We start from the raw sequence: 6,030 nt of genomic DNA on the forward strand, positions 1-6,030 counted from the left end.
TCTCCGTAGCATGGCGCTAGATGGCGGAAAGTATACATATAATTATAATAAAGTTAAAATAAATTAATATATAATTATATATACAGCACCTAACTTATATATAATTTATGTATAATACTGTACAGACGATAGTAAACTCAATTTACCCGCCTAAACTCTTCATAGCGTGCGGACGGAAAGTAGTTCGGCTGCTCGTCCGCGATGACGAGTTGGCGATGACGTTTTACCGCGTTTTACGCGTCCCTTTTAGCGTCTTTATACGAAAATTGTCGCAATTTTTTTGCCGCGTTATAGGGGTTATACTGTATATTGTTGATGGAGGTCATATTTTTTCATTAAAGCATTTTTTCGATAAAATACATTGGAGTAAATTATTCTGTAATTAATTAACGTTTTTGTACTTTTCTATTTGTTTTTGAATACATTAAAGCAGAGGTATCCAAACTACGGCCCAGCAGGAGATTTTATCCGGCCCACAAAGATTTTTGAAAAATACTGATTTTTTCGCGCAAACCCGTTTGATTTTCAAAATTGTATATTGAAAATTGAAAAAATGCAAAAATCAATTTGTTAAAAAATTTTTTTTAATTTTTAAGAATAATAAAATTGAAAAATATATACATAAAATTTTACTTAAATTTACAGTCGTAAAAATATTGTTTTGGGCTATTATTCCGTAATTACCGAATTGGTACGAAAGCAGGCGAATAGAGAGGGTAATTACCGAATTGGTACGAAAGCAGAATAATAGGGACGCTTTTCGCCTGCTTTAAAACTCTTTCCGCCCTGTGGGCACTAAGAGGGCCTCTTTTTGCAAGCCGGTTATGGGTTCGGCCAAGCCCACAGTGGGGCTGTCGGGTGGTGAGAGGCGGGGCCCGACATATCCGAACGGACCACCCCCCGAAAAATTCCTGGGGATTTTTCGACGTGTTCGGATTCGAACTCGGGTCCCCCAGAGCGGTAGGTTGCCACCTTGACCGCTCGGCCATCCGGCCGCGCTAGCGAAGGTACTGTACACGAATAAATAGATTCTGTGAGCTGTTTTTGTATTAGTGAGTAGTGGGGGAATCGAGAGCATTGTATGTGGCATCTCTGTAGTTGACCTCGGGATTACCTTCTGTTGTCTTCTGTTCTGTTGTGCATGACTTATTTGTAAACTCGTATGTGTAAATTCATATTTAATTTATTACAAAATAATTATTTTGAAGTTTAATAATATTTTTTAAGGTTTAAAACAAGAATTTCAAAAATGATTTTCGATATTGACATGAATTGAAAAGAAATTCGGCTGTTTGAAAATCCATTTAACTGCAAGGTTGGTATGTTTCAAATCAGTTTCAAATGGAAATTATTGATCTTCAAGCTACGATCAAATCAAGGAGGAAACTTGGTCTATTTTTACAAATTTTTGAATGCAAAAGAGTTCTAAATTGAAAACAATTTGCTTGTAAATTTATTTCTATGTCTGAGACTACCTATATGTGCGATCAAACTTTATCCAGGATAAAGTATCTGAAATCAAAGTACAGGGCAAATTTATTGGATGATCATTTGCAATCATTGCTTATAATTGGTGTTTCAGATTTTAATCCCAACTTTAAAGATAAAGAAATTCTTCAGCAAAAAACACCTTCCATCATTCCCATTAAAAGTTGCAAGAAATAATTCTCTGATTATGTATAATTTAGCCATGTTTGTTTAGTATTGGTGTATCTGTAATTAACTGTAAAAAATAAAATTCAATGCTGCTTTAGTCATAATGAGATTTTTTAATTCACAGATTTACGTGGCCCATCGCAAATGTATTTAAATCCCAATCTGGCCCTTGCGACAAAAAGTTTGGACACCCCTGCATTAAAGCATTTTGTTGAAAACATAGAATGGGGGTTCCATATTACCACCCGGCTTCCCAAAAACTACTTTCTGACTTTTTTACGGAAGCCTTCAAAAACCATACTTATAGTTATGCTAGCGAAAAATCCAATTAGGAACAGTTAGTTTAATTGTTACCAGTACTTTTTCGCACAAAAATCTGGGCGTAGTTATGATACCATGTTTACAATTCACTGTAATGAAAATGGGGTTCCCTAATACCACCTTCCTCTATATTTAATTTCTATAATAAATAATAATAACTGCTTATAACATAAATTATCATTTTAAAATGTTTTTCCATATCTTCTTACTTGAATTTTCATATTTTATAGTGCCACAGCCGAAAATTTATTTGGAAAAATTGGAAACAGTAATAAATTTATGGGAAAATTAATTTTTTTTCGAAAAAAAATTAAACATCCAAAATATAATAAAAAAATTAAAATATGATATTGTGTTGTTAATATTAAAAGATATTTCTAATTTGTTCCTAATCAATCCAAAGCCTGTACCTGTCGCTTTACCATTGTCACACAAGGAAAATACTATGAAAGATGCAATTATAGTAGGATGGGGAGACATGGGTAAGTAAATATCTTTTAAATAAATTATTTAATATTATATGTTCCAAGTATAAGTAAAACATTTAGACCAAAAATTCTACATTAAGCCATTTGAAATATATTTACATTATGCCATTACATATATTTCAAGCTTGTGATACATATAAAATATTTATTTGTGACAAAAATATATTTTCTTTTTCAGCAGAACCGTGTAGAAATTTTCTACTTTGCAGAGAAATAAAAACAATTAACTCTTGGTTAAAATTCCCACTTTATATATTTAAAACGTTCACTGAAAACGCAGTGAATAATAAAACTAGGCTTATATAAATTCTTTCATAATTTATGTTTACCATCTAGAAAAAACATTATCCCCTTTTCAATCTAATTCCTTGATAAAAAGACAGAACTGTCCTTTTCTTACAATTAAAAGATTAATAATTTTTTTGAGCAAACGAAACAAATGATTATATTTTTGTATACACGTATCACAGCCTAGGGAAGATCATTTCTAAACTGTAAAAAAGAATGATTCATACATTCATAATAAATCCATTATGTTTACGGCTAATAATCCATGTGTGGCAGACGATTAACAGAAAAGAACTAAACAAAACAGTTATAAGTTTCCTTTAAGCTTGGAAAATGTTTGATTCGCCCCAGGAGTTAAAGTCCTGATTGATAGATTCAGTCATATCGAAAAATCATATTTAAAAAGTTTAGACAGTCCAGTTGCCTTTTGTTATACATCACATGCAGTACAAAGTTATAATTCTTTATTAGATTAACCAGTAACTCACAAAAATCATGAACAATCAGAAGTGTATCGCTGCTGTTTTCAAACCTTAGTGTAACATTGTACAGTACAATTTTTAGGTGTAAAACTTGTTCCGGAAACCATCTCTTTCTTATACAAACCTTGATTAAAAAAATTTACTTGTGAATTCTGCAAATAATTTCCTACCTAGTTACACAGGTATTGGGCAGGCGCATGTGACTGACTGGTCTGAAAAACAAAACACTATCAATTGCACATTGAAGATTTATTAAAAACTAAATAACGATTGATAATATTCAAGACGAACTATTTTCTAGAATTTAGTCGATAGCACTATAGTAAATACAGTATATCAAAGCAGTTACATTTACAATTTTTTCACTACATAAAGGTAATGTGCTTTTTCTATCTGTAGGTAAGGCCTGCCGTTAGATATTTATTATACTTTATCTCAAGGCAGAACTAATGATTTATGGCCAGATCCAACAGATTCTCGTCTAATATAAATCATGCTGTTTCTAAATGATGGGAAATTTTACAATCAATCCTGAATTTGTCATGCATCTCTTAGACTTTAGCAATTCCAAAATATGAAACTACTCGAATCATTTACGTCTTCTTAATTTATTTTATGTCAAACAAGACTTAGCATATATATTGTACAGTATATGCACTCCAACTCGAGTAACCGCCTCCTTCCTATTTCATAACATTTTACCATAGCGGATCATAATAGTTTCAACTTTATAATATTGTGAGAATTCTACTGTCCCGTTTATTTTATTTTTTTGTTTAATGCAATATTTTAGAGAAATAATTAAAATAATAAACGAAACTTACCACTGAAAAATGAAAACGTTGTGTCACATTTCCGACACAAGGAAAGTTGAATTTTCTTTCCCATACCCCTTATCTCAAAATTTTAGGGAAAACACTGGATGTTTGCCCCTCAGAACATGCCCACATATCCTGTTGATGTGTGGTAAATCCTTCATTCTAGTTGAATGAAGGCGTTACAATATGACGGATCATTTCCTCTGATCGAGGAGTACAGTACATCGATCTTCAGAGAGAAAAGTTCTACTACAAAAGCCCGAGAACCAGCTTCCGCCCAGAACCTTCTTCCCGAAAGGTTGGTGAATTTAAGTAAAGATGAAACCAAGATCTTTCACCTTTGGATCCATCGTGCACCTTCAATAGTTTGGACAAGAAACTCCAAAGAATTATTTCTCCAATCCCGTACAAGGGAGTATACAAAATATAGAATTTATGTAAACTCTCTCTCTCTTGCGAGTTAGGTTCAAATCGATTATCTTGTATATTGGTTTTGATTTATTTTATTAAATATTTTTATTATTATTTTAAAATGGCCTTATCTTTGTCTCGAATCCGAGCCTGCATTTACTTACTCGCAACCCTCCTACTCGAAATTACTCTCAAAAGAGTACAAGCGTGTCTAACGCTATATCTAGGCTGGTGTCAGGAAAAACAAACTTATAGGGGTTTCTCACGAACTTCTGTTCTTCATTTTAAGTCTTAGGAAGCCATCCTTCGACTCTGCGGGGCAGTCCAACTGATTGCGCTGCCGGATAAGTAGCAGAGTCTTACCCAGCTTCTCTACCCACGGCTAGCCCCTCACAATATGAATATACATCTTGTATGTTGTAAATGCACTATTATACTTCGCAGACCTTTGTATCTCACAAGATGTAAGGAACTACTTTTCTTGTCTTGTGCAATTTCATTTTTTTTTTAGTTAAAGATTTCAGCCNAATCCACGTGATTGAAGTCATTATGTAAACAAACGTTAAAAATAGCTATATTCATTATTTTAGAGCGTAATTCTACTAGTTTTCATGTTATTTGACTCTACTTAGACAAGAAGATATTTTATCAAAAGCTTCTAGCTCAAAAATTTTCTGTGAAACTCATTACTTCCAGAGCAGGAAAAATTAACTAGTCATTTATTATAGGGTATAAAGCGTTGAAAAAATATGTAAAAAGTGGCAAATATTCACTCTTATAAAAGTATATCTTATTACGTAACGGGGAAAGTTTGACTTGCCCGTTATGTATGCATAAACAGTACTAAGTCTGTTTACAATGTACAGTACTCTGTCTCCCTTTCTGACTAACCGCGGGGGTGAGGAAGTAGCTCGGGTATTTTTAGGTCATGACCTAAAATACCCGAGCTACTCCCCACTCCCCGCAGTTAGTCAGATAAGGAGACAGACTACATTGTAAACAATGACTTTACTCAGAACTGTTTATGTATACGTGAGGGCAAAGTCAAATTTTTGCTGTTACGTAATAAGAGAAAATACGTAAACAATTGCTTGCAAATTTGCGTTGTATAGTCGATTACTGCAATAATCATCATCAAAATAATATAGAAATAATGTTTACTATGCATTGTTTAGAAAAGAACTTGTCTTGACCATGACTCACTAAAAACCCACACCCCCCACAAAACTCAATACTTCCTGTTGTTACTTTATAGAAGATAATTTAGAAGCAATTGGTTCTAAGATGATTTTTATAGATGCCTTATAAAGTTGTAATTTACTTATTTTTACTTTGATTGACTAACTACTACTATTTTTTTTAGAGTTAACAAATCACAGCTTTTCATTCCTCTGAGTTTATTCTCCAGGTGCTTACAAAAATGTGATAAACAGATGACAATGAAGATGTTCGATTAGTTTGTAATTCATGTTTACTTATTTTAAAAAAATGAAACAGTAATTTGATGTTTTCATTTATTGACAAAAATAATAAAAACTTTAAAATCTTATTTAACAAATTGAAGTA

The sequence above is a fragment of the Centruroides sculpturatus genome, unplaced genomic scaffold, assembly GCF_000671375.1.
Source record: "Centruroides sculpturatus isolate CEXI.00-Female unplaced genomic scaffold, Cexi_2.0 scaffold488, whole genome shotgun sequence".
In the NCBI taxonomy this organism is placed as follows: Eukaryota; Metazoa; Arthropoda; class Arachnida; order Scorpiones; family Buthidae; genus Centruroides; species Centruroides sculpturatus.